Source organism: Littorina saxatilis, linkage group LG4, assembly GCF_037325665.1.
Source record: "Littorina saxatilis isolate snail1 linkage group LG4, US_GU_Lsax_2.0, whole genome shotgun sequence".
NCBI lineage: Eukaryota > Metazoa > Mollusca > Gastropoda > Littorinimorpha > Littorinidae > Littorina > Littorina saxatilis.
Genome location: NC_090248.1, coordinates 56,279,816 through 56,290,633, shown reverse-complemented (window position 1 = coordinate 56,290,633; position 10,818 = coordinate 56,279,816). Strand labels below are relative to the sequence as shown.

At 39.3% G+C, this 10,818-nt stretch overlaps 1 long non-coding RNA gene across 1 annotated transcript; it reads left to right on the top strand.

The window, feature by feature from the left end:
• Positions 1-6,113: 6,113 nt before the first annotated feature.
• LOC138965162 (uncharacterized) lies at positions 6,114-9,395 on the top strand. Its single transcript, XR_011455341.1, has 3 exons — positions 6,114-6,323; positions 7,390-7,480; positions 8,486-9,395. It is a non-coding gene; the product is annotated as an uncharacterized lncRNA (long non-coding RNA).
• The last annotated feature ends 1,423 nt before the right edge of the window (positions 9,396-10,818 follow it).

The following is a 10,818-nucleotide window of genomic DNA, read 5'->3' as shown; positions in this document are numbered from 1 at the left end:
GCAGGTTCTAAAAATTTCAGCATTTTAATTTATTTGGGTGATTGCATGTGCACGTTCTACAAATTTAGAGACTTAAATGCCACTGAATTATGAGATTATGAGCTATGAATTTAACACGCTAAAGTTCAAATTTACCCATACACCTGTGTACAATCTATATATTTTTCCTCATTTTCTTTTTCCTCATTTTCTTCACATAGGAAGACGTCATTCTCTTCCGCAGACAAGGTGACAGATAGGGGGATGTCCACTCTCTTCCACTGCTGTTAGTGTTCAGGCATCGACAACTTTGTCCACACTTGACAGGTAAATCCCAATGAATTGATAGCAAATGCAGGTTCTACAAATGACAGCATTTTTAATTTATTTGGGTGATTGCAAGTGCATGTTCTGCATATTTGGAGACTTAAATGCCTCTGAATTATGAACTATGAATTTAACACGCTCAAGTTCAATTTTACCCATACACCTGTGTACAATCTATATATTCTTTTTCCTCATTTTCTTCACATAGGAAGACGTCATTCGCTTCCGCAGACAAGGCGACAGATCGGGGGATGTCCACTATGAATTTAACACGCTAAAGTTCAAATTTACCCATACACCTGTGTACAATCTATATATTCTTTTTCCTCATTTTCTTTTTCCTCATTTTCTTTTTCCTCATTTTCTTTTTCCTCATTTTCTTCACATAGGAAGACGTCATTCTCTTCCGCAGACAAGGCGACATATAGGGGGATGTCCACTCTCTTCCGCTGCTGGTAGTGTTCAGGAATCGACACCTTTGTCCACACTTGACAGGTAAATCCCAATGAATTGATAGCAAATGCAGGTTCTACAAATGTCAGCATTTTTAATTTATTTGGGTGATTGCTAGCGTATTTGGAGATTTAAATGCCTCTGAAATATGAGCTATGAATTTAACACGCTCAAGTTCAATTTTACCCATACACCTGTGTACAATCTATATATTCTTTTTCCTCATTTTCTTCACATAGGAAGACGTCATTCGCTTCCGCAGACAAGGCGACAGATCAGAGGATGTCCACTATAAATTAACACGCTAAAGTTCAAATTTACCCATTCACCTGTGTACACTCTATATATTCTTTTTCCTCATTTTCTTTTTCCTCATTTTCTTCACATAGGAAGACGTCATTCCCTTCCGCAGACAAGGCGACAGATAGGGGGATGTCCACTCTCTTCCGCTGCTGTGAGTGTTTTCAGGAATCGACAACTTTATCCACACTTGACAGGTAAATCCCAATGAATTGATAGCAAATGCAGGTTCTACAAATGTCAGCATTTTTAATTTATTTGGGTGATTGCAAGTGCACATTCTGCAAATTTGGAGACTTAAAGGCCAACATCCACAGGAATTTTTTCTCCTGGAGCGACCTAAACTTGAACCCGAGGCAGTTCGCCAAAAAGAACCGCCGATCACGAGAAAAGCATGCGTATCGCATGCGAGACGATTTGCAAGCAAGCCAGCGCAGCAGCGGGTGGGGATTTGGTCTCGGCAAAGAAACTACAATGCAGTGTTTTGTCTCGGTGAGACTGAAAGAGAGACAGAGAGCACGAGAGAGAGCGACAGGGACACAGTGATTCAAGGCGCACAACTCTAGTAAAGTTGTCGTAGCACGTCCGCCTATGGCCAAAGTGATCCGGGTTCGATTCCCGGCATGTGTGGTCTATGTTTTTTTTTTTTTTTTTTTTTTTAAATTCTTGTTTACTATTGTTTATTATGAACGTTTTAATGTTTTATTTTACTCTAATAATTTTTTTAATTGTTAAATAAATAAATATTTTTTATTTTTTATTTTTTTTATTTAATCCACGTGCACAAGACAAAAACTTTCATACTGGGGGAGCGAGCCAGTCTGAAGAGTAGTCGGGTCCAGCGCCAGCGTTTTTTTTATAATTTCGCTTCACGCGACTTGTTATTTATGTATCCAAAACATCATAGAACGTGGTACAATGCATGAAAACAACGCCGACAGTAAACAAGATGTTATCTGGGCAGTACATTGGGTTGAACTAAAAGAATTCTGCTGAGAATGTACAAAAGAAAAAACAAGTCGCGTAAGGCGAAAATACAACATTTAGTCAAGTAGCTGTCGAACTCACAGAATGAAACGGAACGCAATGCAATTTTTCAGCAAGACCGTATACACGCCGGAACCTCGGCTGTACCCGCGGATAACCGCAGGCTCTGCAGGCTGTTCACCGCAGACAGAAATTGTCAACACGAGTGGTGAGTGTCTGCACAAAATCGTCTCTGCTTTCTCTAAAATGACATATCATTACAAAACTATTGTTTGTACTTCAACCTAAGGTATTATAGCACCCTATCATCGATTTAATTTTTTCCTTTCGTTCGTATGTGAAGGCTGAGCTTCGAGTATTTGTGGATTTCCTGTAAAAAGTGCCAAAATTCTGACTTCTGCAACTTGTTTAATAAGCTTGGATTTCCGTAATAAATGTGTAAAGTCAGAATTTTGGCACTTTTTACAGGAAATGCACAAATACTCGAAGCTCAGCCTTCACATACGAACGAAAGGAAAAAATTAAATCGATGGTAGGGTGCTATAATACCTTAGGTTGAAGTACAAACAATAGTTTTGTAATGATATGTCATTTTAGAGAAAGCAGAGACGATTTTTTGCAGACACTCACCACTCATGTTGACAATTTCTGTCTGCGGTGAACAGTCTGCAGAGCCTGCGGTTATCCGCGGGTACAGCCGAGGTTCCGGCGTGAGGTATACTCGTAGCATCGTCAGTCCACCGCTCATGGCAAAGGCAGTGAAATTGACAAGAAGAGCGGGGTAGTACTTGCGCTGAGAAGGATAGCACGCTTTTCTGTACCTCTCTTCGTTTTAACTTTCTGAGCGTGTTTTTAATCGAAACATATCATATCTATATGTTTTTGGAATCCGGAACCGACAAGGAATAAGATGAAAGTGTTTTTAAATTGATTTCGACAATTTAATTTTGATAATAATTTTTATATTTTTAATTTTCAGAGCTTGTTTTTAATCCAAATATAACATATTTATATGTTTTTGGAATCAGAAAATGATGGAGAATAAGATGAACGTAAATTTGAATCGTTTTATAAAAAAAAAATTTTTACTTGACCAAAATTTCAACCAATTTGATTGAAAAATGAGAGCGTGACAGTGCCGCCTCAACTTTCACGAAAAGCCGGATATATGGTGTGTAGAGCGATTGAGACCAAACTACTGGACCGATCTTTATGAAATTTTCCATGAGAGTTCCTGGGATTGATATCCCCGAACGTTTTTTTCTTTTTTTGTAGAAATGTCTTTGATGACATCATATCCAGCTTTTCGTGAACGTTGAGGCGGCACTGTCACGCTCTCATTTTTCAACCAAATTGGTTGAAATTTTGGTCAAGTAATCTTCGACAAAGCCCGGACTTCGGTATTGCATTTCAGCTTGGTGGCTTAAAAATTAATTAATGACTTTGGTCATTAAAAATCTGAAAATTGTAAAAACAAAAAAAAAGTATAAAACGATCCAAATTTACGTTCATCTTATTCTCCATCATTTTCTGATTCCAAAAACATATAAATATGTTATATTTGGATTAAAAACAAGCTCTGAAAATTAAAAATATAAAAATTATTATCAAAATTAAATTGTCGAAATCAATTTAAAAACACTTTCATCTTATTCCTTGTCGGTTCCTGATTCGTGAAAGCGAAATTACAACATTTAGTCAATCTGTCGAACCCACAGAATAAAACTGCACGCACTGCAGTGTTTTCAGTCACGAGAATAAAACAGCTTCGTCAATCCCCGCGGCAAGGAAGTCACTCAATTTTTGCGTGCAACACGAAGTAAACAGACATGCAAGAATAGCGACGGGTTCAAGTTTAGGTCGCTCCAGGAGAAAAATTCCCGCGGATGTTGGCCTTTAAATGCCTCTGAATTATGAGCTATGAATTTAACAGGCTCAAGTTCAATTTTACCCATACACCTGTGTACAAACTATATATTCTTTTTCCTCATTTTCTTCACATAGGAAGACGTCATTCGCTTCCGCAGACAAGGCGACAGATCGGGGGATGTCCACTCTCTTCCGCTGCAGTTAGTGATCAGGCATCGAAAACTTTGTCTACACTTGACAGGTAAATCCCAATTAATTGCCAGATGATTGTGCTCCAAACTTCAGCATTTTTCATTAATTTGTGTCATAGCAAATGCAGGTTCTAAAAATGTCAGCATTTTTAATTTATGTGGGTGATTGCAAGTGCACGTTCTACAAATTTAGAGATTTAAATGCCACTGAATTATGAGATTATTAGCTATGAATTTAACACGCTAAAGTTCAAATTTACCCATACACCTGTGTACAATCTATATATTTTTCCTCATTTTCTTTTTTCTCATTTTCTTCACATAGGAAGACGTCATTCGCTTCCGCAGACAAGGCGACAGATCGGGGGATGTCCACGCTCTTCCGCTGCTGTTAGTGTTCAGGAATCGACAACTTTGTCCACACTTGACAGGTAAATCCCAATGAATTGATAGCAAATGCAGGTTCTACAAATTTCAGCATTATTAATTTATTTGGGTGATTGCAAGTGCACGTTCTGCAAATTTGGAGACTTAAATGCCTCTGAATTATGAGCTATGAATTTAACACGCTCAAGTTCAATTTTACCCATACACCTGTGTACAATCTATATATTCTTTTTTCTCATTTTCTTCACATAGGAAGACGTCATTCGCTTCCGCAGACAAGGCGACAGATCGGGGGATGTCCACGCTCTTCCGCTGCAGTTAGTGATCAGGTATCGACAACTTTGTCCACTCTTCATTGTGGGTGACGCGAACTGCGACAAGATTTCTTTCCCAATTCTATAATTGGTGTTACATATTGTTTTTACACATTTTAACTAGCATGCTTCTTAATTGAAGCGTGACAAAATCATTTTGTCACATTGACTGAATTCTCAGACTGTCCACATTGACTGAAGTATCATAAAAGGGCACCATTTAATGACAGAACCCACTGTCAAACACTGTACAAAAGGAAGACGTGGAACTTGCGAAGAAAATGTGAATAAGTGTTTGTGGGTTATCGTCCCTAGTCACATGCTGGCGGCGAAAACAAAATGGCGGATCGCGTAGGTACCGATCGCGTGCGAGGTGGTGGTAAATTTTGCTCGGCTTTTTGTTGCAAGAACGCCCGTTACAAACAGAGCTGCTTCGGGAAAACTTTCCACAAGTTCCCTAACGAAGAAAAAAGGTGGGTTGTGCAGTGATTATTTCATCAGGTTTACCTTCTTCAGAATGACTCAATCAGTCAATGAGAATGCAATGACTCGAGTCAACTCACTCAGTAGACTACAGCGTCAGCGAGTACTTACGACTGTGAGTGTGAGTCAGCAGTCAGTACAAAACAACAGTTTACACTTGATGACAAACTACCCGTGGGCATATTTGCCGAAACCTTTATCAAACCTTGCTTACGGGAAAACTACAGTACAAAGGTACATCACTCATCCGTTTTGCGTTCAGGCAGAGCGTTAGATTTAGACTGAAGATCTGATTTAGCTTTTTTTGTCTTTCCTTTTTGCTTAGTTTAACAATAACATTGTTTGTTTGTTTATTTGTTGCTTAACGTCCAGCCGACTACGCAGAGCCATATCAGGACGAGGAAGGGGGGGATGAAGGGGGCCACTTGTCAAGCGATTCCTGTTTACAAATGCACTAACCCATTACTTGTGTCCCAGCAGGCTTTAGTAAAACTAAATTAATACCTACTGGAAGATTACCAGTTTCCAGTATGTTAAAATAGGCTTAACCTATCTACTGCTGGACTTACATCAGAACACTAACAGATTAAACTATACATGAATCGCGAGACAAGCGGCAAGAGAAGAGATTTTTGGAAAAAATACAGGTGAATGAGCAAGAAGGCAGAAAAAAGAAAAGAATTCATGAAGAAAAAGAGAGCATGACAGGAAAGAGGAACCAAAAATCTACCTAACAGCAAACTAGAAAGCTCCTGCGGTTCCAAAAACAGGAGGGGCCTTTAATTTCATAACCGCAGTGCCCCACTGCGGGAAACAATAACATTGTTGTTTTTATTGTCAAACTAGGTGCAGAATATGGATGCAATTCACAAGGCGAGAGGACTTTGAAAAGCTGCAGCCAGCTGATGTTCAAGGTCTCAAGCTTTGTACTGATCACTTTGAGGCCAACCAGTAAAACAATCCTGCAGAGAGGTGTTCACTTGTGTGGAATGCTGTCCCGACATTGTTTGCAGTGCCCAATCCACCACCGAAGGTTATTTATTTATTGGTTTTAGGTTTTTGCAAACCAAAGAAGCACACTATTAAATTTAAATGCAGGTTGAGTAATGACAAGTTTGAGGCTGATGTAAGAATTGAAAAAAACAGCATTGTTCCCATCAAATAATGCCTGTTTGCATTTAGCGCAAAAAATGATAAGGCCAACCAAAAAAAGTTACTTATTTTGGATCGACCTCTTGATTATGATGATATGATGAACTTATTTTGCCAAAAAACAGCCCCAAATGTGACCCTCCACCACGAAATGAGTCGCATGTCACCACGCGCGGTTCTGCGCTAGGCTTAATATAAGTCCGGGGAGTGTCTGGTAACAGTGTGAGGGTCACCTTAGTCACAGGCTTATAACTCAAACAGTTTTCGCTCTTTTCTAAAACGGGTTTCACCACTGGATAGAGCATAAACATCTAGTTATGAAAATGTAAAAATATAAAAATCATGCAAAGGTGACATGCGACTCATTTCGTGGTGGAGGGTCACAAATGGCAAAAAAAGTATAGGGTCGCCGTCAACAACAAAAAAGTTGTATGTTTCTGGTCACCTGACCCTACCTATGTTTTCCCGACGACCCTAGACTTTTTTTTTTTGCATTTTCAAAAATAAAAGGGGTATTCGAAAATCAATTGTTTTCCTGTTTTTCAACAAAATAAGTTAAAAAGATGGTTTAAAAAAAAAAGTAAAAAAAAAAAATCTCCACCTTTAGTCATGTTAGGCCACAAAAAAAGTCTGTTTAAGGTAACATAGGCCCCCAAAAAATAGCGTCGGTAGGTCGGCTTTTTATTTTTGTATTTTAGCCATCTGAATATTTTAATTTTATTTTTTAATGCCCCCAAAAAGTCTACGGCCGGTGGGAAAAAAATAGGGTCGGTCCGGATACCGTAAACAGATTATTTTTTGTTTTGACTTACCAGAAACGTACACTTTTTTGTGTGGCCTAAGACCAATGCCATGAAATTGGGAGAATTGTTTCATTGTGACTGGGTGTTGGTTTTAAGCTGTGCTTTAAAGTTGAGTTTGTCAGTTAAAGAGCTGTGCATTTGCAGGTTGCTAGTGGGAGGAAGCCACCATCGCAAAGGGTAGCTACAAATGAAGCCAGCACCGACCTGTCGCCTGATGCACAAATTGTTCAACCAGGTAAGAGATTTTTAACCATGAAGAACACCCTGACATCAAAAAAATGTTTAAACCCATCCATTACATAGTTGATAATTGCTGTATAGGGTGACGGGCGCTGTGGCGGGGTGGTAAGACGTCGGTCTATTAACTCGGAAGGTCGAGGGTTCTAAGGTCGCGGCCGCCTGGTGGGTTAAGTTTGGAGATGTTTGCGATCTCCCAGGTCAACTTATGTGCAGACCTGCTAGTGACTTATCCCCCTTCATGTGTACACGCAAGCACAAGACCAAGTACGCACGAAAAAGATCCTGTAATCCATGTCAGAGTTCGGTGGGTTTCAGAAACACGAAAATACCCCGCATGCTTCCTCCGAAAGCGGCGTATGGCTGCCTAAATGGCGGGGTAAAAACGGTCATACACGTAAAATTCCACTTGTGCAAAAAAAATGAGTGCAAGTGGGAGTTTCAGCCCACGAACGCAGAAGAAGAAGAAGAAGAAGAAGCTGTATAGGGCGGATGCATGGATGGATGAAATTGTACCTGTAGTTCCCACACGTAAAGATGGGAAACATATCCTGTTAGAGGCATGGTGTAACGAGAAACAATTAAGTGGCTCTTTTCCCATCTCCACCCCTTTCCCCGTCGCGATATAAGCTTCGTGGTTGAAAACGGCGTTAAACACCTAATAAAGAAAGAAAGAAAGAGGCATGGTGTGTGAGGAGTTTACCTGGTACTGTTGTCCTAATCAATCAATCAATCAATCAATCAATATGAAGCTTATATAGCGCGTATTCCGTGGGCACAGTTCTAATGGCCTCACCCATTCAGTACCAAACAAGGTCAATTCCATCATTGTTCCACATCGTATTCATAGTTGCTAATACACTTCATTTCTGGCCTGCCTTCCTACGCTATTGTTTATTTTCATTTTGTGATTTAATTACACGTGTTTTAATTTCTTCCAGGTTATAACTTGTTATGGTTATGTTATTTTATGTGTGTTTTGTGTGTGTGTTTTCTTTTTTAGATGACATTCAGGCGATCCTGGAGGACATAGGATGTAAAGCATCAAAGTCGTCATCCTCCCCATCCCCTCGTGAAGCGGAACTTCGGCAGAAGGTCAACAAACTGAGGAGCAAGGTTTTCCGATTAGAAAAGAAAACGATGGAACCCCGTGTAAAACGAGCGAGTAAATTAGCCAAGCCTCCCAAGAAAGACTTTGTAATAGAACAGTTGTCTCATATATTATCAGGCGAGGCGAGCTAATTTGCCATTTATACCTGTTACATATTTACCGGTTATGTGCTGCTGTGTCCAATCCTGGCAGAGACGGGAACGCATGTTACCAAGGAGCCGAAGGAGAGTCAATGAGATGAGAGAATGTGATTAACAATTGCCAACTCTCTCCGTACAAAGAGGGTCCAAAATTGTATCAAAATATAGATGGTGGGGAATTCAAAATAAAAAAAGACAATAGACAAAACATGTACTTCGGCTCATAGAGCCTTCTTTAATTTTTGACTCATTAAGTCCATGCTCCGAGAGTCCTTTTTTTAATTTTGAATTGCCTACCATCTATATTTTTATACATTTTCAAAAAGATTCAACAGTCACCTTCCGTTATTCTTGAACTTGGCTATCCCAGCCTTACCTCAACATTCGATATTCCTGTGATATTTTTGACGTAAAATCAATTTTTACTGTAAAACTCTTCGGCAAGAGGATTGGTCCAAGCAAATAAATAATAAGCTTGTTAAGATTTTTCCTGATATTTCCGATCAATTGCCTATGGTTTTATTTAGCTAAAAGATTCAAACCTATGACTCATGGCTATTTTTAAGGGGGAGTAGCATCCCTGGTGTGTTGTTTGTGATGTACCTTTTAGTCTGTTTACAGTAACATAGGCACACAAAAAGAGGGTCGGTAGGTCGGCTTTTCTTAATTTCAAAAAAAAGTCTAGGGTTGGCGGGGGGAAAATAGGGTTGGTCGGAATACCGTAAACAGACTATTTTGCTTTGTTTTGCCTAAGCAATGACTAACAAACTTTATTTAGGGTCTGACATTCTATATACTATACAGTTTTTGGGGTATTAACTAAATACATGTATACAGTTTTTGATTCCTTCAAGTTCTATACTTTTTCACAAATTAGCCGCGCCCCCCCCCCCCCCTTTTTTTTTGTAGTCTGCCCTAGGGGCGGGAGGTCTCCTAATTTCGGTTTCTAGGGTCACCTTATGCTTCCCCATGAGCTGAGAACTTAATTTAAAATGGGCCTCGATTTTTTTATTTGTATTTTGTAATTGTGCCTTTGTCCAGTCACATGATTTCACTTTGTACTTAAAAACTTGGCACTGTCATCATTTATTGCTATTTATTGTTCAGTTGTTCAGTATTTATTGCTATTGGGCATCAGTTGTTCAGTTGCCCTCTTTTGAATGAGCCATGCATGCATTATGGATGTGTTTGGCCAATTGGGATACCTAAAGCAATGTAAAAGAAGAAACAATGTGAAGCAAACATATAGCACCAAATAAAATAACCGAATCAGAATGGAAACTTCTTCAGTGTATGTGTGTGTGTGTGTGTGTGTGTGTGTGTGTGTGTGTGTGTTTGCTGTTTTAAATACCGAAAATGTGAAAATAAAGCAAGTCACAGCATGAGAAAGATTGACTGTACTAGTCATGACAAAGCAGGAGACAGCCTGGTCAGCATGTAGAAAAGGGGAATAACTCGTATTTAGCCATTCTCATTTCCAAGCATGCCCAATGAGGAAGTTATCCTTCTTCCCATTGTAGTTTCTTTGCCACTGTATATTTACCAATGGGTTACTTTTTCATTCCTATTTGCTGATGTGAAAGAGTGTGACATGAAGTTCTTGTACATCATTGTAAAGAGTGTGAATGACGTTTTAGTTTAGATGTCAAGCGCTTAGAGCAAGCCTTTTTAACGAAAGTTTTTGATTTAGCGCTATATAAATGTTCTTCTTATTATTATTATTATGTGTAACACCATGATCCACAACCCACACCCAATTTAGCTGCTACAGTGTGTGAACAAACTATTGGATGTACTTTTTACAATGAGCGGTTTTGCTGCTAGCATTGGTCACCTGGGCCCAAGGGAGAGAAGCGTCTTACCTACCTGGCGCGAGCGCTAGAGGACACGGGTTAAAAATTGCTTCCTTGCGATGTGTAAATCGGTACTTTTCTATTTAATTTCTGCAGCTTAGGTAACTGCGCCATGTGTAAAAGATGGGTAGCATATGATTCAGACATACCTCGACACCACACATTTAAAAAAACAATGAAGACTATGCGCATTTACCTAAGCTGCAGAATAAAATAGAAAAGTGCCGATTTA